Consider the following 24,125-nt stretch of genomic DNA (forward strand, 5'->3'; position numbering starts at 1 on the left):
ACTTTTTCACTTTCCTCTTTCACTTTCATCAAGGCTTTTTAGTTCCTCTTCATTTTCTGCCATAAGGGTGGTGTCATCTGCACATCTGCGGTTATTGATATTTCTCCTGGCAATCTTGATTCCAGCTTGTGCTTCTTCCAGCCCAGCATTTCTCATGATGTACTCTGCATATGAGTTACATAAGCAGGGTGACAATATACAGCCCTGATGTACTCCTTTTCCTATTTGGAACCAGTCTGTTGTTCCATGTCCAGTTGTAACTGTGGCTTCCTGACCTGAATATAGGTTTCTCAAGAGGCAGGTCAGGTGGTCTGGTGTTCCCATCTCTTCCAGAATTTTCCACAGTTTATTGTGATCCACACAGTCAAAGGCTTTGGCATAGTCAGTAAAGCAGAAATAGATGCTTTTCTGGAACTCTCTTGCTTTTTCCATGATCCAGCGGATGTTGGCAATTTGATCTCTGGTTCCTCTGCCTTTTCTAAAACCAGCTTGAACATCTAGAAGTTCAGAGTTAATGTATTGCTGAAGCCTGGCTTCGAGAATTTTGAGCATTACTTTACTAGCGTGTGAGATGAGTGCAATTGTGTGGTAGTTTGAGCATAGTTTGGCATTGCCTTTCTTTGGGATTGGAATGAAAACTGACCTTTTCCAGTCCTGTGGCCTCTGCTGAGTTTTCCAAATTTGCTGGCATATTGAGTGCAGCACTTTCACAGCATCATCTTTTAGGATTTGAAATAGCTCAACTGGAATTCCATTACCTCCATTGGCTTTGTTTGTAGTGATGCTTTCTAAGGCCCAGTTGACTTCACATTCCAGGATGTCTGGCTGTAAGTGAGTGATCACACCATTGTGATTATCTTGGTCGTGAAGATCTTTTTTGCATAGTTCTTCTGTGTGGATCACAACAAACTGTGGAAAATTCTTCAAGAGATAGGAATACTAGACCACCTGACCTGCCTCCTGAGAAATCTGTATGCAGGTTAAGAAGCAACAGTTAGAACTGGACATGGAACAACAGACTGTTTCCAAATAGGAAAAGGAGTACATCAAGGCTGTATATTGTCACCCTGCTTATTTAACTTATGTGCCGAGTACATCATGAGAAACGCTGGGCTGGAGGAAGCACAAGCTGCAATCAAAATTGCTTGGAGAAATATCAGTAACCTCAGATATGCAGATGACACCACCCTTATGGCAAAAAGTGAAGAAGAACTAAAGAACCTCTTGATGAAAGTGAAAGAGGAGAGTGAAATAGCTGGCTTTAAAATCAATATTCAAAAAATAAATAAGTAAAATCAACATTCAGAAAACTAAGATCATGTCATCCGGCCTCATCACTTCATGGCAAATAGATGGGGAAACAGTGGAAACAGTGACAGATTTTTTTTGCGGGGAAGCTCCAAAATCACTGCAGATGGTGACTGCAGCCATGAAATTAAAAGACGCTGACTTCTTGGAAGAAAAGCCATAACCAACCTAAACAGCATATTAAAAAGCAGAGACATTACTTTGCCAACAAAGGTCCATCTAATCAAAGCTATGGTTTTCCAGTAGTCATGTATGGATGTGAGAGTTGGACTATAAAGAAAGCTAAGCACCAAAGAACTGATGCATTTCAACTGTGGTGTTGAAGAAGACTCTTGCGCATCCCTTGGACTGCAAGGAGATCCAACCAGTCCATCCTGAAGGACATCAGTCCTGAATATTCATTGGAAGGACTGCTGCTGAAGATGAAACTCCAGTACTTTGGCCACCTGATGCGAAGAACTAACTCATTTGAAAAGACACCTAAGCTGGGAAAGCTGTGATGAAAAGTCATCAGTAGTGACTCCCACTGATGAAGGCAGGAGGAGAAGGGGATGACAGAGGATGAGATGGTTGGATGGCATCACTGTCTCAAGGGGCATGAGTGTGAGTAAACTTTGGAAGTTGGAGATGGAGAGGGAGACCTGGTGTGCTGCAGTCCATGGGGTTGCAGAGTTGGACATGACTGAGTGACTGAACTGAACTTGATTGAAAAGTGTATTAATACTATGACCTGAAAATCTTGTGTTACTGAAGGGAAGGAGGGAAGTATGAAAAATGGGCTATTCTCATACCTGTCCATGTTCTTCCCCAACTTTACCTAACCACCTTAGATGGCTAGTTAATAAATGGTAGAGTCTTTGTTCTGCCTCTATTCCTAAGGCAAACCCAATATTGAAATCTGAATAGCATCTGGCTCTGTGTTGCCTTATCATGCTCAGACAGAATTCATTTAGTCTCTTGTTTTTATGCAGTTCCTAATGTGCTCACAGAGGTAACTGTCAAGAAAGATGTATAACCTGAACGATGATTAAGGTTTTACTTTATAATAATTAGTTCAGTTCTCTAAATTAGACTCTTTGACTTGGCCAGAAAGTGAAGTTTGGACATTAAGTTGTGATTTAGTTGATTCTCCTGAGAGTTGAGTCAACAATATTTGTCACCAGGTATAAATGGAGAAATTGAGGTGTAGCCAGCAAGCTTAGGGCATGCATTGCTCATGCATAGTAACACTATTATGTTTACATATTATTCCAGTAAATAAATTCTTAGATGATCAGTAGTTCATGTGCCCTGGGTTAATAATAATAGGAACAGACTCACTAAGGAAAACCCCAACTCAGGACTTTGCTGGCTGTCCAGCTGTTAGAGTCTGTGCTCCTACTGTACAAGGGCACAGTTTTGATCCCTGGTCCAGGAACTAAGATCCCACATGCCTGGTGGTGCAGCCAAAAAAGCAAAAAACAAAACCAATAAAAACACAAAAACCCAGTTCCATACAAGCAGCCCAAAATTGGAGTGCAGTTTTTTAAAGGATGTCCAAATGCACATTATAAGCATTCATCATAAGAGGATGATAATTAAGTTCAAGTCTTTGCTAGGGTTACATCGGATTAGAAGCTGTCATGTATTTCCTGGCTGAACTTTTGCATAATTGCTCTTAATTTCCCCTAATGAAAATGTGGAAATAGAAAATCATATTGTGAAATGGCAAAAATGATCACCTTGCAATTCAATCCATCTGGTCATCAGTTTTAGGGACAAGATAATCAGGAGAATTTTACAGTGAGTGAGTACAGTGAGGGGGCACAGTGAGTGAGTGAGTGAAAGTCGCTGAGCCATGTCCAACTCTCGCGACTGTATGGACTGTAGCCTGCTCGGCTCCTCTGTCCTTGGAATTCTCCAGGCAAGAATACTGGAGTGCGTAGTTGTTCCCTTCTCCAGGGGATCTTCCCAACCCAGGGATTGAACCCAGGTTTCCCTCATTGCAGGCAGATTCTTTACTGTCTGAGCCACCAGGGAAGCCCAGGGTACAGTAGAGGTTCCCATATAATATATTGGTTGGCTAAAAAGGTCTTGTGGAAAACCTGAATCACTTTTTGTTCAACCTAATATTTCCTAGGCAGGCAGTCACACTCACTGAAGGATGACCTAGACCTGGGTCTAGGTCTAAATGTCCTTCCAGGGGTGCACAGATGACCTCTAGGGGAAACTTCTGCCATTACTTTAGGAGTGGGATACCTGTGTGAGAAGTTTAACTTTTATCAAACTTTCTCGTGATTAAAGTTTACTTCTGGATATTCAACAATAGTAATGATAGGAATGGTGGCAGATTTCCTGAAGAAAATAAAACAGGGAGAGAAAAGCAGAAGGAGGAGGGCTGCTGTGTGTGTTTGTGTATCTATGTGCATGTGTGTGTGTATCTGTGTGTGTGTGTGTGTGTGTAGGGATGGAGGCTTCAGCTAGAAGGTCAGAGGTGACCTCAGTGGCAAAGTCAAAGTGCTCAGAGATAACCAGTGACACATCCTGCTGATGGGGTGGTTGGGCTCTTGAGCAGATCCTGTCTCCTACGGAATGATGCTGAGTCTGAGATGCAGAGAGATTCCATTCTGCATGGATTCTGAGATGCATGTCTTAAGCCACTTCCAAGAGTTCCCCCGCTAAGGGATTGGGCCCCCAAAGCCCACTGTGGTAGCTGCTTTAATAATTCATACATATAGGCCATCTTCCCACTCCTATATCACCTACGCATCTCCCTAATGGTCTTCTCTGCATCTCTCAAGAAGCCTACTGTACTTGAACTTGAATCCTTGTCTTAGGAGTTCACTTGTTGGGCAAACTGGACCAAAAGCTGAGGCCTGACCTCGGTCCCTCAGCACTAGTAACAACTGTCCTATTTTCTGGCCAGTCTCCTTAAATGAAGAATTTCCCATTAGAGCTTCCATTAGCTGATATAAACTACTAAATACAAAATAGATAAACAACAGAGACCTGCTGTATAGCACAGGGAGCTATATTCTATTTCCTGTAATAAAGCATAATGGAAAAGAAAATGAAAATGTATTTGAAACTAACACAACTCTTTTTCAGTTAAAAAAGAGAGTTTCCAGAGATCTCAGTAGGTGCACAGAGACAGCTAAATCTCCAACAAGAAGCTACAGAGGCAAATTGGTTTTCCTGAGAGATCCCTCAATTCTGAACATGGTTGGCCTCCAGCCTCCTGCTACACTCTGACTTCTGGGGAGTGCAATCCCTTTCGGTCCCTTTGCCCCATCAGAAGTGTCCTTTCCTGAGAGCTTTGGTTGCAGAGGAAAAAGCTGATGTTCCCTGGGTGGTGCTGCCTTTGCCTTCTGACTCAGGTCAATGGATCGTGTGTCTGAGGTTGCCTGGGGCTGTGGGTATGGTGATCCCCAGATCTCAGAAGACTATTTCCAGTGACTGTTCCTCTCTTTTATTGCTGTTTCTTTCCACTGAGTCATCTAGGCTTTTCTTTCAGCAAAACCCAAAATCTCCTGCTCCCTGGACCATAGCTACTTTACCCAGGGTGGGCAATTATGCTATTAGAGACAAGAGAAATGTCTTGGACACAAAACATCTGAGTTTATGTTCTCATTCCAGCTGTGTGACCTTCCACAAATCATTCAACCTTTCTAAGCTCAGGTTTCTCATCAGCAAAATGGGCAAGATTAACCAAATAATACTTACCTAAGAGGGTTATGTGTGTGTGAATGCAGTGTTTTGTATGTCTATGAGTATCTTGGAGAACATATTCTGGTGAGCAGAATTGCCAGGTTAAAGAAGATGAAGAAAGATGGATAATGATGACAGCATCTTGTATATGTGAATTGAACCTAGTGAGATGCCATTTTTCACCTATCAGGTTAGCAAATATAGGAATGTCTAATAATACACTGTGCCCCCAGTCAGGATGGGGAAACAGGAACTCTCAAATGCTACCAATGGCAATGTAAATTGTTATCACTTCCTGAAAGAAATTTTGACAAAAGCTTTCAAAATTTCAGATACATGCCCTTTAACTTAGCAATTTTGCTCACTGGAATATGTTCTCTGAAATACTCATAGACATACAAAACACCCACATTCACACACACACACACACACACTCATGCACACACACATACATAGAAGTGTGAAAATTAACTACATTGTTTATGATAGAAACGTACTTGAAACAACCTACATAGCCATCAAAAGAGAAAAGGTTAGATCTTCCCAGGTGGTCCAGTGGTTAAGAATCCGCCTGCCAATGTGCGGGACATGGGTTCAATCCCTGGTCCAGGAACTAAGATCTCACATGCTGCAGAGCAAATAAATCCATGCGCCACAACTACTGAGCCTGTGCTCTGCAACAATAGAAGCCATTGCAGTCAGAAGCCTGTGCGTCACAGCTAGAGAGTAGTCCCTGCTCAGCAACTAAAGGAAGTCAGCACACAACAACAAAAACCCAGCACAACCAAAAATAAAATAATAATCATAATAACTATTTTTAAAAGATAAAAGTTTAAAAGAGTCACAGTTGAGTGAAATTCCATGCAATTGTGAAGAGTCATCTTTGAAATATATTGATAAATGGAAAAAAAGCTAGATACAGAGCAGCATACACAGCTTGCAATAAGTTGTGCAAAAACAATTACACAAATGTGCAGACAACACCGCTGGAAGGATACACAGGTGTCCCTGCAGAGGAGAATCGCATAGCTGGAGGAGTTGAAGGAGTTTTATCTTCTTCATACTTTTTTGCACCTCTTGAGTCTCAAGACATGTATGTGTATTACTTACCACTTCACATTTAGTTTTGTGTTTCTTTCTCATATTTTTAAATTGAAATATAATTCTTATACTAAAAATCTGCCCTATAAAGTGTACAATTTGGTGGTTTTAACATAGAGTTTTGTAACCATCTCCACCATAATTTCAGATAATTGTCATCACTTCAGAAAATAAACCGTGTGCCTACCAGCAGTCACTCCTCATTCTTCCTTCCCCCTCAGCTCCTGGTAATCACTGATTGACTTTTGTCTCTATCGATCTGGCTGTTCTAGACATTTTATATAAATAGAATCGTGTGATATATAATCTTTTGTGTCTGGCTAAAGATTCTTCCATATTGTAGCATGTGTCAATACTTCATTCCTTATTGCAGCTGAATAAAATTCTTTTATATATAAAAAAGAAGTATTATCTCTTCAAATATCATTAATTAAAGAAACTGGAAATTGTGTGTGCAATATGCAAAATTATTAGACCTAACAATCCATGTGAATAAAAACTGATAATAGTCCTTGCAAAGCAAAATCCTGCACATAAGGTCCTGGACAACTTGTGGAAAAGGCTGCATGTCACCAGGGACAGCTCAGCCTCAACCCTAGTGGCACCATGATGCTCATGAGATCTGGTCTTGAGATTCACTTCTGTCTGACCGCATTGGGTCACAGCGTGAGGGCAGGGGCAACCTGGTTTCCTTGCATAAAGTGAGACTTGGCTGTGGCCACCTGGTCAAAGTAATAAGATCAATCATCTCCCCCATTTCCTTACCCCATATTCTCTCCACATCCAGACAGTAGCCTCCTGCTGGATGTGTTTGCAAAGCTATATTCTCAAGTCCCATAACCAGATGTGTTTTTGTTTACTCCTGCTCTGTGTGTTTGTTCTCCTTGCACTTGCTCTCGTTAGGCCATCTGGGAATGACGTGCTTGTCGTGTGAACTGTGCATCTTACTGCTTTACTTTGTGAGGGATTGTCATCTTGGGCCCCAGTTCTGGAAGGGACACAAAACAGTGCTGAAATGCACTGACTGCACTTCCTTTTATCACCTTTTAATTTATTTTTTAAGTTATTTTGTATTTTTCTTATTATTTTATTTACTTTTTAAATATTTTTGGTCATTCCTCGTGGCATATAGGGTTTTAGTTCCCCAATCAGGGATCAAACCCTTGCCCCTTGCATTGGAAGTGTGAAGTCTCAACCGCTGGACTGTCAGAGACTTTCTTGGGCTTCCTTTTAGATGAAGAGCCCCTGTGGAGGCTGCCCCAGAGCTGTCCACTGTCTTAGTCTTTCCAACTGCTATTTCAAAATGACCATAGTCTGGGCTGCTCAGCCACCAGTCCATGGCTCACAGTTTTGGAGGCTGGCAGCCCAACAGTAGAGTGCTGGTGATCCAAGATGCTGTGTCCTGACAAGGCAGGGAGAGAGGAAACACACTCTCCTATCTCTTCCTATAAGGGCACTAATCCCATCCTAAGGGCTCCATCCTCAAGGTGATCTAATCACCTTGCAAAGACCCTACCTCCTAATACCATCCTGCTGAGGGTCAGAGTGTCAAACTACGAATTTGTAGGGAATGCAAACATACAGGTCATGACACTCAGGGCCAGCCCAGCAAGGGGGCTTTAAGAAATCCTCTGAGAGATCACAGGTGACACAGCTGCTACTTTGAGTGTGTAAACTGGGGAGGTGGTGGCCTCGAGGGTCAAGAAGTGTGGCGTGCTAGGGAGTTCCAGGTGTTGTTACAGGCCAGAATTTTTCAATCCTATCTAATCAATGTCCCTTTTTAACAAATAAATTGTAGCATCCTCCTCATTATTCTGAAATGAAATCTATAAATATTACCACCTACACATAGAATCTCAAGAAAAGTCATTCTAATTGTAATATAAATTAAACCCAAAGGAAAGTCCCTTGTAATAAACTGCTGTATGTTTCCATATGGAAATGCTCAAGCCTGCTCACACTGCAGGACATCAGGGGTGATGTAACTGGATGTTTGCACCAACTGTATATTGAGTTGCTAAGAATGTAACATCTACAAACAGAACCATGATGTAGTGTATTATATTATTGATGCACACGTCCAGAGGGCAATGACAGAAGCAGTGGAATTTTCTGAAACCAGAAATTTCTCCTGTTTATGTTCTAGACAGAACAAAATGCAATCTTACATAACATTCTGGGAAAATTTAAATCATGGGGAAGTACTTTGAGTTTTTATGTAAAAGAAAGTTTTACATATAAAATGGACTTAGATAAACAAAAATTGGGTTTTCATGACATTAAGGTCCAATGGGATACTTAAAAATCATGGAGGATGTGTGGACAATTCCTTATGGGGCATGACTCTCACATGGATTGAAGGATATTTAGCATTCCTGGCACATATCTGAATGCCAATATCAACCTGACTTAATAATAATTGTGGCAAATGAGAGACAGAAACATTTTCAAAACACACTGATGGATCCAGCCTTCCCTGGGCTCTGCCTGGCCCAAATGATCTCCCCGGCTGGCTTCCAAGAGCCCTTAATTGTCCACCCTCAGAATCACCAGTTTGAGTCACTTGTTCTTCACAGTATCACTGTAAAACCTACATGTTAACTGGAAAGGAGGCAGAGCCCACAGCTTAGCACAAATTCATATTGTTGAATACATTAACTGCTATATTAGAACATGCATCCCTTGTATAATAGAAATTAGGCAGAAATGTTCAGATTTGGGTTGGGGATGGGGAGAAAGTGAGAGATACCCTAATATGAAATACCACAGGGCTTTTCCCGCGTGCTCCCGGGGCTGAAGGATGTTCCCGGGGAAGTTGCTGCCGGCGCGTGGGGTCCCGGTGGCAGTGGAGAATGCAGCGGGATCTCTGGGATCCCTCTAAAAAAAAAAAAAAGAAATACCACAGAGAAGAAACAGGTCCTGGTGTACTGATACACAGACAGCTAGCCTCGGGGAACTTCAGTGTACCTGTCTTCAAACTTCTTTTGCCTGTGGGCTCCCAAAAGATATGTCCAGTCTATCATCTAGCGTATTTCGAGGTTGACAACAAAATTTCATCTAATTTAATATGGTTGCAAAAATGATAGTTTCTGGAGTATTGTACATATTGTCATTATAAACTTAATAGTTGCATTCAGTTTTTATATTAAATACCAAAGTAGTATGATACCCTCACCCAATATCTATTATAAAAAATTTTAAACATGCAGAAAGGTGAAGTAACTTTTACACGCACAAATCTTTTTTTTTTTATTTTTTTTAAATTTTATTTTATTTTTAAACTTTACATAATTGTATTAGTTTTGCCAAATATCAAAATGAATCCGCCACAGGTATACATGTATTCCCCATCCTGAACCCTCCTCCCTCCTCCCTCCCCATACCATCCCTCTGGGTCGTCCCAGTGCACTAGCCCCAAGCATCCAGTATCGTGCATCGAACCTGGACTGGCAACTCGTTTCTTACATGATATTTTACATGTTTCAATGTCATTCTCCCAAATCTTCCCACCCTCTCCCTCTCCCACAGAGTCCATAAGACTGTTCTATACATCAGTGTCTCTTTTGCTGTCTCGTACACGGAGTTATTGTTACCATCTTTCTAAATTCCATATATATGCGTTAGTATACTGTATTGATGTTTTTCCTTTGGCTTACTTCACTCTGTATAATAGGCTCCAGTTTCATCCAACTAATCTCAAAAATATACAAGCAACTCCTACAGCTCAACTCCAGAAATATAAACGACCCAATCAAAAAATGGGCCAAAGAACTAAATAGACATTTCTCCAAAGAAGACATACAGATGGCTAACAAACACATGAAAAGATGCTCAACATCACTCATTATCAGAGAAATGCAAATCAAAACTACTATGAGGTACCATTGCACACCACTCAGAATGGCTGCGATCCAAAAGTCTACAAATAATAAATGCTGGAGAGGGTGTGGAGAAAAGGGAACCCTCTTACACTGTTGGTGGGAATGCAAACTAGTACAGCCACTATGGAGAACAGTGTGGAGATTCCTTAAAAAACTGGAAATAGAACTGCCTTATGATCCAGCAATCCCACTGCTGGGTATACACACTGAGGAAACCAGAAGGGAAAGAGACACGTGTACCCCAATGTTCATCGCAGCACTGTTTATAATAGCGAAGACATGGAAGCAACCTAGATGCCCATCAGCAGATGAATGGATAAGAAAGCTGTGGTACATATATACAATGGCGTATTACACAAATCTTTTAAAAGTATCACTTAAAGCTCAAACCCCTATAAGATACAGAACATTATCTTCATCTGGGAAAGATCATTTGTAACCCTTCCCTGTAACTCTCCATCTGCATTCTCTCAAAGTTCTTATTTTTTCTTACTATACAATAGTTCTGTCTATTCTAGAAATTCATATAAATAGAGCCACACAGAAAGCACACTTTCACTCTACAAGTTTCTGACAATCATTCTCTTGTTGGGCGTAACAGTCTATTCCATCTTATGGTAAGTAGTATTCCACAGAATGAATTTGCAACATATCTCCTGTTTTTACAGGTACAAAAGGCTAGATTTATTCAACTAAAATTCTAATCTAAACCCTAGAGCAAAGCTGTCAAATTTTTCCACCCTTGGAGCTCTTTAGAGAGTAATATTAATCATATACAAATACACATCCATAAGTACTACCTCAAGAGTGGAATCAAGTACTGATTTATGCTACAACATGGATGAACCTTTAATAAATGATGCTCACTAAATGGGTGCTCCCCAAGTGGCTCAGTGGGTAAAGAATCTGCCTGCAAGGCAGGAGACATAGGAGCTGCAGGTTCTATCCCTGAGTTGGGAAGTTCCTCTGGAGAAGGGCATGGCAACCTACTCTAGTATTTTTGCCTGGAGAATCCCATGGACAGAGGAGCCTTGTGGACAACAGTCTATAGCTTTGGAAAGAGTTGGGTACAACTGAAGCGACTGAGCACACACACACGCTAAGTAAATGAAACAAGTCACAGAAGACCACGTTATATGATTCCATTTATATGAAATGCCCAGAATAGGCAAATCTATAGTGGAAAATTCTGAAAGAGATAGGAATACCAGACCACCTGATCTGCCTCTTGAGAAATTTGTATGCAGGTCAGGAAGCAACAGTTAGAACTGGACATGGAACAACAGACTGGTTCCAAATAGGAAAAGGAGTTCACTAAGGCTGTATATTGTCACCCTGTTTATTTAACTTACATGCAGAGTACATCATGAGAAACACTGGACTGGAAGAACCAAGCTGGAATCAAGATTGCCGAGAGAAATATCAATAACCTCAGATATGCAGATGACACCACCCTTATGGCAGAAAGTGAAGAGGAACTAAAAAGCCTCTTGATGAAGGTGAAAGTGGAGAGTGAAAAAGCTGACTTAAAGCTCAACATTCAGAAAACGAAGATCATGGCATCCAGTCCCATCACTTCATGGGAAATAGATGGGGAAACAGTGGAAACAGTGTCAGACTTGATTTTTCTGGGCTCCAAAATCGCTGCAGATGGTGACTGCAGCCATGAAATTAAAAGACGCTTACTCCTTGGAAGGAAAGTTATGACCAACCTAGATAGCATATTCAAAAGCAGAGACGTTACTTTGCCAACAAAGGTTCATCTAGTTAAGGCTATGGTTTTTCCTGTGGTCATGTATGGATGTGGGAGTTGGACTGTGAAGAAGGCTGAGCGCCGAAGAATTGATGCTTTTGAACTGTGTTGTTGGAGAAGACTCTTGAGAGTCCCTTGGACTGCAAGGAGATCCAACCAGTCCATTCTGAAGGAGATCAGCCCTGGGATTTCTTTGGAAGGAATGATGCTAAAGCTGAAACTCCAGTACTTTGGCCACCTCATGCAAAGAGTTGACTCATTGGAAAAGACTCTGATGCTGGGAGGGATTAGGGGCAGGAGGAGAAGGAGACGACAGAGGATGAGATGGCTGGATGGCATCACTGACTCGATAGACGTGAGTCTGAGTGAACTCCGGGAGTTGGTGATGGACAGGGAGGCCTGGCGTGCTGAGATTCATGGGGTCGGAAAGAGTCCGACACAACTGAGCAACTGATCTGATCTGATCTGATCTGATAGAGACAGAAAGTAGATCTGCTGCTGCTAAGTCACTTCAGTCGTGTCTGACTCTGTGCAACCCCATAGACGGCAGCCCACCAGGCTGCCCTGTCCCTGGGATTCTCCAGGCAAGAATACTGGAGTGGGTTGCCATTTCCTTCTCCAATGCGTGAAAGTGAAAAGTGAAAGTGAAGTCGCTCAGTGGTGCCCGACTCTTAGCGACGCCATGGACTGCAGCCCTCCAGGCTCCTCCGTCCATGGGAGTTTCCAGGCAAGAGTACTGGAGTGGGGTGCCCCTGCCTTCTCCAGAAAGTAGATTAGTGGCTGCCTAAACCAAAAGTAGGGAAGATTGGAGAGGACATTAAGGAGTGACTGCTCTTGGATACAAAGTTTCTTTTTGGTTGATAAAAATATGCTAACATTAGATTTCAGTGATAGTTGCAAAACTGTGAATATACTGAAAATCACTGACTGATGCACTTCCTATGGGACAATTGTATGGCATTTGAATTATATCTTAATAAAGCTGTTAAATATTAAGATTGTATGTCTGAGAACTTTAACACAATAAATGTAACTTGTGTATTTATCCCCAGTATTAGTAACAAATTATTAGGCGTAAATGTGTCAAACATTCCATATTTCAAAACATTCAGAAACCAGACATCATTAGAATGAGAGTAGATTTGTAAACATAAATGTATTCTACAAATTTGAATTCTGGCTGGTTTGTGGATTCGACTGTGATATAAATAGGAATTCATAAGAAGTATATTTAAAATAACACTGAACAGAGTTTTTCACATGGCGTTTTATCATTTTAAATCTATTTCATAGCTTTTAACTCTGACACATTGATCCTCTAGCAAACACAGGGTAATTGAACTTCACTCAAATTTTTCTCTAGGCTATTGTCATTTGTTATTTGACAGAATTAAAGCCATCACAATGTCTGCTCTGGGAGAATTTGCTCCTCCTACAGACACAGTGCTATAATGAGATGCCTGCTGCCATTTCTTCTAATTCCTAAAATTATGATACTGTGGTTTATACTGTATTTTCATCTCCTTTCCATTTGGACTAGATGCAAAATGGAAGTAATTAAAAATGCGGTCAATGAAAAACAGGCCGGCAGGCTGCCTCAATTTTGCTGAGCCTTGCCTGGTATGCCAATGCAGATTCATTCTTAAAGCTCTGAGCCAGCCCTAGGTCTCCCTCTTGGAAATGGCCAATTTCATTCTGGTAAGTGAGAATGAAGTCAAGTCAGAGCAGAGGTTGCTGAAAAGCGGTGCCTGGAGGCCAAGGATATGAAGTATCTGACTGTAATTGGCCATTTTTATCCCTTCACTGATGCTGTTTCAGTGAAAGGTCTTAATTGCTTTCCCATCTTGAAGGACTTTGGGGGCACAAGGACAAAATTAATTGCCAATCATTCAGGACTCTACTTTTGTGACTGTTTCTGGTTCTCTTCAAAGGATAGATTTCACAAATGCACGATTTGGGTCACATTTGACAAAATTGAGTCATGCTTTTCTTCCTAGATTACAGAAATGAATCTAATTAAAAAAAAAAAAAAACAAGGAAGAGGACATAAACAGCTTCAAGAGTGAGTCCCATGATAACACTTATAGGAGAGCAAGTTAATCCTTGCTATTAGAGAAAATTTCTTTCTGATGACCTTGTTTTATTTATTTTTTAATTTAAAAAATTTTTATTAATATATACAGTGTACTTCTTGAGACATTAGTTTTAAGAACATATGTTGTTGATATTGCCTTTAAATTACCCTTTCCTGACTGGTTGTGGGAAATTTTTTATCTTATGGAAGTTAGTATGCCTACTGCAGAAAAGTGAGCTTCATAACTCAGAGTTCAAACTGTAGTCTTGAGGATGCAGCAATCTTAAATGCTAGGTGTGTTTGCGCATGTATATGTGCTCAGTCGTGTCCAGCTCCTTGCGATCCCATGGACTGTAGTCCCCCAGTGTGCTCTGTGCGTGGGATTTCCCAGGCAAGAATACTGGATCAGGTTGCCATTTCCTTCTCCACGGATCTTCCAAACCCAGGGATCAAACTAGCATCTCTTTCGTCTTGCTCCTGTATCTCTGGTCAGCTGGTGGCTCATCTAGGGGAGACTGGTCAAGGAGGCCTCATTTGGAAAGGCTCCTCGATGGTCCATGTGCTCTCATCCTCCATTATCTTCCAGCCTGCCGAAACTGGCTCACACGGCAGCTGGCAGAGCTGTGAGGAAGAGAACAGAGCACACAAGGCCTTTCGAGATCAAACTTGGAGCTGGGACATCAGTTCTACTGCATTTAAACATTTTGTATTATTATGGAAATATAGTCGACTTACAATATTGTGTGTTTCAGGTGTGTAACAAAGTGATTCAATTATATACATATTTTTCAGATTATTTTCTGTTATAGGTTACTATAAGCTATTGAATATAGTTCTATGTGCTATATAATAAATCCTTGTTTTCAATCTAGTTTATATGCAATAATGTATATCTATTAAACTCATATCTATTAAACTCATACTCCTAATTTGTCCCTTCCCCCCTTCCCCTTTGGTAACCATAAGTTTGTGAATCTGTTTTTATTTTGTAGATAGATTCAATTGTCTTGTTTTTTAGAGTCCACGTATAAATGGTATCATGTAGTTGCATTGCAGGCAGATTCTTTACCATCTGAGCCATCAGGGAAGCCTCTTTTAATTGTGTTATCTTTTAGAGTCCACATATAAATGTTACCATATAGTACTTGTCTTTCTCCGTCTGACAGTTCAGGAAACACAGTACTGTCTAGGTTCATCTGTGTTGTTGCAAATGGCATTATTTCATTCTTTTTCATGGTTGAGTAATATTCCATTCTGTATATGTATCACATCTTCTTTATCTATTCGTCTATTGATGGACATTTAGGTTGTTTCTAGGTATTGGCTATTGTAAATAGTGCTGCAATGAACATTAGTATCTGTGTATCTTTTTGAATTAGAGTTTTCTCCAGATATATGCCTGGGAGAGGGATTGCTGCCTCAGATGGTAGCTCTATTTTTAGTTTTTTAAGGAAACTCCATACTCTTCTCCATAGTGGTTGTGCCAATTTACATACCCCCAACAGTGTAGGAGGGTTCCCTGTTCTCTGCACTTTCCCCAGTACTAATTGTCTAAGACTTTTTGACGATAGCCATTCCGATTGGCGTGAGGTGTTTTGATTTGCAGTCTCTGTTTGCATTGTAGTTTTGATCTGCATTCTCTATTGGCCATTTGTATGTCTTCTTTGGAGAAATGTATACTCAGGTATTCTGTCCATTTTCTGATTGCAATGGTTTTGTTGTTGTTTCTTGTTACTGAGTTGTATGAGCTGTTTGTATAATTTTGGTATTAACCCTTTGTTAGTCACACAATTTTTAAAGATTTTCTCCTATTCTGTAGCTTATCTTTTAGTTTTGTTGATGTTTTCCTTCACTCTGCAAAATCTTTTAAACTTGATCAGGTCCCATTTGTTTATTTTTGCAATTCTGCTGCAAAATAAGAGACAATCCTAGGCCAGAATCAAGACACAGGGAAATAAGCTCTTGATAGAAAAAGCTGCAAAGTCATAGGGCGATAGGATATGAACATGCGGAAAAGAACTATTACAGCCATTATGAGGGGTGAGGGGTCCAATTATTTCCCAACTTCTCAGAGACCCAGCTAAGGGAATTTGGGGGTAAGTCTTTTATTTCCAACTATTTAGAATTTTAGAAAATTAATCACTGAAATCTTGGAGTCAGTGTGGCTTAAAGAAAAGCAGAAGAGCATCTTCATTAAGTTCAGATAGTTGGAAATGGGAGCAGCATCCACATTCTCTAGTGAGAGCCCAGAGATCAAGTAGTCTCCCCACCACTTCCTTATCCCCACAGCAATCTCAAAAATGATGTCTTCCAACTACATGCACAAACATTTCATTTCATTATATCAATACAATATTAATAATTTCCATTATGATGAATTATTTACTACTAAACTCTAGTTACTGGATTGTAGAATACCAGTGTCTACACCAGAATCATTTAACTATAATTTTGTTTTATTTAAATATTAAACTGTTCATATATATTTAATTTTCACACTTTGTTACTCTCCTAGCTTGGTTGTCCTTTTCCAACTTAAAAAAATTAAAGTAAATATCGAATGTAAGATAAAATCTAGCCTGCTTATGTTCTGGGTCCTGATTGCCTAAGCTCTCTTGATTTACCTGTTCAGGATCAGCAAAGCCTCTGAATTAGGGTTGCCAGATTTAGAAAATAAAACCCAAAGCCAAATATTGCATGGGATGTACTTAATACTAAATAATCATTCATTGTCTGAATGTCACATTTGGCTGAGTAATATTTCATTGTGTATATATACCACATCTTCTCTAGCCATTCTCCTGTCGATAGACATTTAGGTTGCTTCCATGTCTTGGCTATTGTGAGTAGTGCTTCTATGAACATAGGGCTGCATGCATGCATATGTACTAAGTCGCTTCAGTCATGTCTGACTCTTCGTGACCCCATGGACTGTAGCCCGCAGGCTCCTCTGTCCATGGGATTCTCCAGGCAAGAACACTGAAGTTGATTGCCATGCCCTCCTCCAGGGGATCTTCCCTACCCAAGGACCGAACTCAAGTCTCTTTACCTCCCCTGCATGGGCAGGAGGGTTCTTTACCATTAACGCCACCTGTAAAGCCCCAGCAGCTGCATATTTCTTTTCAAATTAGAGTTTTTTTCTGTATATAGGCCCAGGGCATCCAGTATTGTACCTGGCAACCTGATTCTACGCACTGTGCTCTGCTTAATTGCTCAGTTGTCTTTAACTCTTTGCAGCCCCATGGACTGTAGTCTCCCAGGCTCCTCTGTCCATGGAGTTCTCTAAGCCAGAATACTGGAGTGGGTAAGCCATTTCCATCTACAGGGGATCTTCCCAACCCAGGGATTGAACCCAGGTCTCCCGCATTGCAGGCAAATTCTTTACCGTCTCAGCCACCAGGGAAGCCCGATTCTATGTGAGTGGGGGAAAAGTCAGAGTGAAATACAGGCCTTGGGAAAGTAGCACCTAATGAAGACAGTGACAAGTTCATGTAGTAAAAAGAGGGGACTGATCTGAGTTTGTATTATAATAATATACTCAAAAGCAAAGAGCAATCTGAAAAAAACCATAATTCAATTTCATGCATTAGACACTAGAGAGACCCTTCTCCAATGTGAAAGTAAAAAAACAAATAATTTCTCTCCTAAGCTTTTCTGTTTACATAGTCAAGTCAAATTTCCATATTGATTTCCAGCTGGACATAATTTACATGTGTAGGGGAGGAAAAATAACTTTCCCTCCACCCTTCTCAGTACTTGGCCGAGAACCCTGTAAAAGATTAATGAAAGAAAAGCAAACAGAAGTTTACTGACATGTACTGCATATATTTACAGAAGATACTCTGAAGTTACACCTCAGAGAGTAACTCTCTGTGGTGGCTTGGAATTTAGGCTGAATAAGGATGTGGAAAGGGGAATATAGGCCTTTTGGAGGACAGTAAGTAATTCTTAGGGAAGATGAGTGGGCCTTTGGAAAAACAGATGGGAGGTGTGATAGATTGTGACAAAGTTTGAGTGTGGTGTAATTTTTTTTCTAGTTTTATTAAAGTATAGTTGATTTACCATGTTATGTTAATTTCTGCTATACAGCAAAGTGACTCATTTACACACATATATATTCTTTTTCATTATGATTTGTCGCAGAATACTGAATACAATTCCCTGTGTTATACAGTAAGACCTTGTTGTTTATCCATCCTTTATACGATAGTTTGCATATGCTAATCCCAAGTTCCTCATCCATCTCTCCACCCCCTTGGCAACCACAAGCGTGTCCTCTGTGTCTGTGAGTCTCGTTCTGCCTTGTTCCTATGTTCATTTGTACTGTGTTTTAGGTTTCACTTGTAAGTGATACCATATTGTATATGTCTTTCTCTTTCTGACTTACTTCATTTAGTATGATAATCCCTAGGTCCATTCATATTGCATTATCTCATTCTTTTTTATGGCTGAGTAATATTCCATTGAATACATGTACCACATCTTCTTCATCTACTCATCACTGATAGACATTTAAGGTGTTTCCATTCCTTGGCTATTTTAAGTAATGCTGCTGTGGACATTAGGGTGCGTGTATCTTTTAGAATTATAGTTTTGTCTGGATGTGTGCCCAGGAGTGGGATTTCAGGATCATGTGGCAACTTTATTCTTAGTTTTTTGAGGAACTTTCATATTGCTTTTCATAGTGGCTGTACCAATTTCCATTCCCATGTAGTATCATTTCTAGTCTCCTCTCCTGTGACAAAAGTCAATCATTCCTGGTCGAAGAAACTCCTGAGGGAGGTGATCTATGACAACTGAGTCACTTTTGGAGGATTTGCCTTTAGGCAGATAAGAGGAGTTCAGAAAAAGCCTGCTCTTTCATTTTTTGTCTTTTAAGTACCTATAGCTCAAAATAATCAATATATCAAACCAGCATAATTTGGGGTGGGTATCCTATAGTCATATTCTGGGATGGCATACTCTGCTACCTTTCAGGTGCTACCACATTAGTATATTTGGTTGACTTTCCTGACTGGATTTGGAACCACTTTTATTGATGTGGTGACTCATTGGCACTTCAGTTTAGTTCAAAAGAAAAAAAGTGCTCGTTTGGAGATAAAAGGAAAAACTCCCAATTTGGCAGTGAGATAATAAAAGTTCAAAAACATAACCTTGATTCTATTTTTAAAAGTAAAGGAGGCATAAAAAAGTGATGATTTGTTTATTTCTGGTGTGTTGTTTATAAACTATAAGCTTTGAAGATTTCTAAATATACATTTTGAAGGGAGAAGCAGAGTAAATATGCTTTCAATTGAAAATTAGGGGGAAAGATCTATAAAAGAAATCAATGAGCTTATTTCATTCATTCATAAGAGCTCTGTTGGCATGAAAAGTATATATACAATATCATTTATATCAAGGACAATATACTGGAGTAGGAACCAGTAAAAGTTACATCATTTAATATGACCCTAATTAACTGGAATCAGATTCTGGAATTCAGTCAAACAGAAGTAGCTAAAAATCTAGTATTTTCTATTCACGATGGAAAAACAACCTCCAAGTAGAGATTGGCTAATATTTATTAAACATCATTGTCAGATGCTGTTCTAAGACCTTAACATGTATTAACTCACTTCATTCTCCCAACAACCTTATGACTCAGGAACAACTGTCATCTTCATTTTACAAGTGAGAGCACTAAACACAGAAAGACTGGCCAAGATCCCGCAGCTGAGTGGGCCGGGGTGCAAACCCGGTGATCTAGATCAAGACCCCAAATGTGGCATCTAGAGCTCACTTTCAGAAAGAAGAGTTACGTCTCTAATAATTCACACAGTAATTCATTCGCAGAGTCCTAAGATATTGGAGACCCACCTGGCTCCTTCTTCTCAGTGTCAGATCTAATCTGTGACTGTGTACAGATTCCCTAAGACACCTTTTCATTTGCAAGACAGCTTTTAGCCAAGGGCAAAATCTCTTATTTAAAAGACTCTCTTTGGGTTAACAAGGCACATTCAGTACTAGACATCTCCATTCCCTGGTTAAGCAGTTTATATTTGTGGCTGATGGCATAGTATGGATTCCCAGAACTCCTATGCCTTGAACAGGTGGGTAATAAGTTTTGAAATACTTGCCTCGTATAATGGAGTATGTATGGGACTTGAATTTGAGCAAACTCTGGGGGATAGTGGAGGGAAGAGGAGCCTGGTGTGCTGCAGTCCATGGGGCTGCAAAGAATCAGACATGGCTTAGCAACTGAACACCAACAATGGAGTATGACTGTTTAGTTTCTGTGGTTTTCTAAGTTATAGACCTTCTCTTAACCTCTAAGAAGAGATGCAGGCTTCATCACCCCAGGCCAGAATGTGAAGAGTAGAAGGAAGCCAGAAGTGATGCCCGGCAGAGCTGGTGATGGCCCCCCAGGAGGAGATATTGTCAGTCACTGACATCGCTTTCTTGGTCCCCACGTGACCTTTACAGAGGAGCAAGAAGGAAAGTGCTCCCTGTGTACGGGGTAGTCTAAGACTGGGAGGCTTTATCGGCTGGGAAGAGCAATAACTCAGTTCTGTGCTACCCTCATTGGGTAGCCTTCATAGGTCCCTTTCAGACTGGCTGAGCACCGTCTCTCCCTTCTTCTCTTCTTCCTTCCCTCTTTCCCTCCCTCCTTCGGTGCCATCCTATTATGATACTTCCTAAAACTGCCTGTCGGTTTGTCCAACCCTCTAACAGAAGCAGTAATTTTTTACTGAATAATCTTTGAGGATAATAGTACTGATGTCTTGTACACTGCACAAAATAGAATGAGAGCTTAATGAATGAGAATAAAATAAAAGGAAGGAAGGAGAAAAAGGAAGAACAATAATAGAAGCCAGATGAAAGAGAAGAGGACTTCCCTGGTGGCTCAGACGGTAAAGAACCTGCCTGCAATCCAGGAGACCTAGGTTCGATCCCTGGTCGAGAAGATCCCCAGGAGGAGGGCATGGCAACCCGCTCCAGTATTCTTGCCTGGAGAATTCCATGGACAGAAGAGCTTGGTGGGCTATAGTCCATGGTATTGCAAAGAGTCAGACATGACTGAATGGCTAACACTTTCACTTTTCAAAGAGGAGAGGAGAGCAAAGTTGGAGTGGGAGCTTGAGGGTGTCTTGGCAAAGACTCTCTGATTCAGAGACTTCATTCTGCGTTCTGGCTAACATTGACTTGAAATTCACTTACCAGGAGAAGGCCAGGACCTCTACGCTCACCTTGGGAAAATTCTTTCCTGTGTCTGCACTTTGCCAAAGTTGAATGGAATGACATCTGCTTTTTTGTCCCCAGGGTAGCATTTTCTGTCCTGGAGTGATTCTGGGTCCCCTGGGTAGCAGAATCAATGTCTGCTTGATCCATATGACCTTGTAAAGGTGAAGGGGAACTTTTTCAGATGGTGTAGGTACAGAGCCCTAGGCAGTTCATCCAGCTAAATATAGATTGGCACTTTGAAAAATGCAATCTTGGCTTCTCCGAGTCTCTGAAAAGACCTGCCTGTCACTGCCAAGGGCAAAGGATGAGCTTTTTCTAGATGGTAGGCGGATGCAAGGACCTATATGGAATTGAAACAGATCATCTGTGACTTATCCCTGGAAAATTATCAGAGCTAATTATGGACATGTTGCCTCTCGGCTTAATTTCTCTGCAGGTGGCCACAGAACCGTTTTTATCACAGTTTTGCAGAAGCCCTGGAAGCAGGACTAACACGGTTTTATAGACAAGGAACTGAGACTTGGTGTCAGTGCCCCAAGCATTCCCTGGGATCTCAGGGGAAGAGGGTGTCTCTAGGAGAAAAGAAATAATGTCACATGAATTAAGAGCTTTGTCGCAAAATGATGGGCCACAGCAAAGAGAGAGCAGAATGTTCTTAACGACAATAAATTGTCTGGAAGCCAGCAAAGCAAATTCTTCGCCAGCTGAGGCTGCTCTAGGCCAGCAAGCATCACTCTGGGCAGTCCCTTTAGGTAATGGCAGAAACTGGAAATTGACAGGGAATCATTTCTCTACAATTTGCAGCATTACCACCTAGCCTATCAAGTGACTCCTACGCCAAAAGCCAGAGGAAAAGCACTGAGTTGAAGCCAGAGAGGTGAGCTTTCTTAGTGGTCCAGTTATAACTGGACTCCATAGTTACAGGTATAACTCTAATTTGACTCCATGCTGAATCTGTTTGACTCTAACCTTTGTGTTTGTTTCTTTTGTTATTGTGAAAGTGTAAATGTTAGTTGTTCAGTTGTGTCTGACTCTTTGTGACCCCATGGACCGTAGCCCTCCAGGCTCCTCTGTCCATGAAATTCTCCAGACAAGATACTGGAGTGGGTAGCCATTCCTTCCTCTAGGGGATCTTCCTGACCCAGGGATGGAACCCCGGTCTCCCACATTGCAGGCAGATTCTTTACTACTTGAGCCAACAGGGAAGCCCCAAATAATCATACACAATGCCCTGCCTCAGAGAACCCTGCCTCCTCTGCCTGACTCTTAAATTGCCTTTGCTTAGCTCACAGGGCTTTAATCACTAATGGCTGTGACATCCTTAAGTTCCTTGTGTAGGAAGTGGCACCGCTTGTCAGCACGGCTCAGAAATTCCTGTTTAGAGGGCTGGAATCGCAGATAGCTGAGACATCCTTGCTTATTGGTATGGCAGGAGATATCCCATTTCACACCACCTGTGAAATGGCTATCAGAAAAAGAAACTAGCACATCTCCCTGCCTGAGGCTTGCCGTTCTAAGAGATATTTGCAAAACATAAACGGTCTTTTTACTTTGTTTGCTCACTTCCCCACTTTTCTGATCCATAAAAGAACCTGGCATCCAGGTCCCGACAAGAGGGATATTTTGAGACTTCAGTCTGCCGTCTTCTCCATCAGCTGGCTTCCCAAATAAAGTTGTATTCCTTGCCTCAAGACCTCGTCTCTTGGATTTATGGCCAATAGTGCAGTGAGCAGAATGAGCTTGGACTCAGTAACACAGTTGGGCCAGAGGATAAAGAGAATAGTCTGATTGGAGACTTCAGGTTGTCCAAGAATCTTCACCAAGATAGATGAAGCTTGTTTATTATAAAAATTAAAAATATATGTTGCATGCATTGAAGCTTACATCACTGCACTAAATTCTGTGCAAAGGAATTTGGACAGACATACTCTGTGAGTCAGATATATGGCTCAGCTCGTAAAGAATCCACCTGCAATTTGGGAGACCTGGGTTCGATTCCTAGGTTGGGAAGATCCCCTGGAGAAGGGAAAGGCCACCCACTCCAGTATTCTGGCCTGGAGAATTCCATGGACTGTGTGTAGTCCATGGGATCACAAAGAGTCAGACACGACTGAGCGACTTTCACTTCACTCACTCTGTGGGTCAGATAAAAATGCATCTGTGAAAGACAAGATTTCACTGAGTAGTGAGTTCTGGTGTCTGGGGTCTTCCCTTTAAGTCTGTCTCCATCATTCATGATCAGGGTGACCTTGGGCAAGTTACTTAATCTCTATGCCTCATGTGGAGAACAGAGGCAATAACAGTGCTCATTCCTGGGGTTGTTCTTGATAAAGGGAATATTTCCTGCCATACCAGTAAATAAACCATCTCATAGCTATCAGCAATTGCAGCTACCACTGGACATTGAGCTGGTGAGCCCGGAGGGAACTCAGGAAGGAGAATACTTGCTATCTAGCAGTCATCAGATGGCAGCCACTCCCTATAGTGAACCCTGAAGAAAGGAAGCTCAGGATGTGAAAACAGGATTCTAGCTGCAGAGAGCTGAGGTGCATAGCAAAGGAATGATTTCAGTGAGCCTATACTTTTGCATCTTCCCAGCAATTTTCTCAGGGTTAATTTTGATGTGGCCTCCAGGGTTTGAAGTCCTAAAAATTCCCACCGGAATAAAACATAATTTTTTTCTTTTTAGGTTTTTAGGTTGCAAATAATTTTTTAGTAGACATTCTAAAAGTCAAGTGAATCGATAACATGTAAAGTATTCAGGAACAGGCCCAACTCATAGAAAATAGTTGTTAAATAGCTGGTTATGAACGCAGAAAGCAGAGTAATTTAGGACCTTAGGTGTGCAGAATGGTACAGATGGGGACAGGCCCAGGAGGAAATGGCATTTCCTGCAGTCACGCATGACCAGAGGCTAGGCCCAGCTGTCCAGGGCTGCCCTGGCTTCCCTCGGGCAAACATGACCAGACTCTAAGGGCACCAGGGTACTGAGTGTGCTTGGCAGAGCATTCCTCTTCTTTGCATGAACATATCAGGCTGATATGTACTGACCCATTATTTGCTAGGACCTGGTTCCTTCTTCCTGGAGAACTTTAAG

The sequence above is a fragment of the Bos mutus genome, chromosome 28, assembly GCF_027580195.1.
Source record: "Bos mutus isolate GX-2022 chromosome 28, NWIPB_WYAK_1.1, whole genome shotgun sequence".
Classification (NCBI taxonomy): Eukaryota; Metazoa; Chordata; class Mammalia; order Artiodactyla; family Bovidae; genus Bos; species Bos mutus.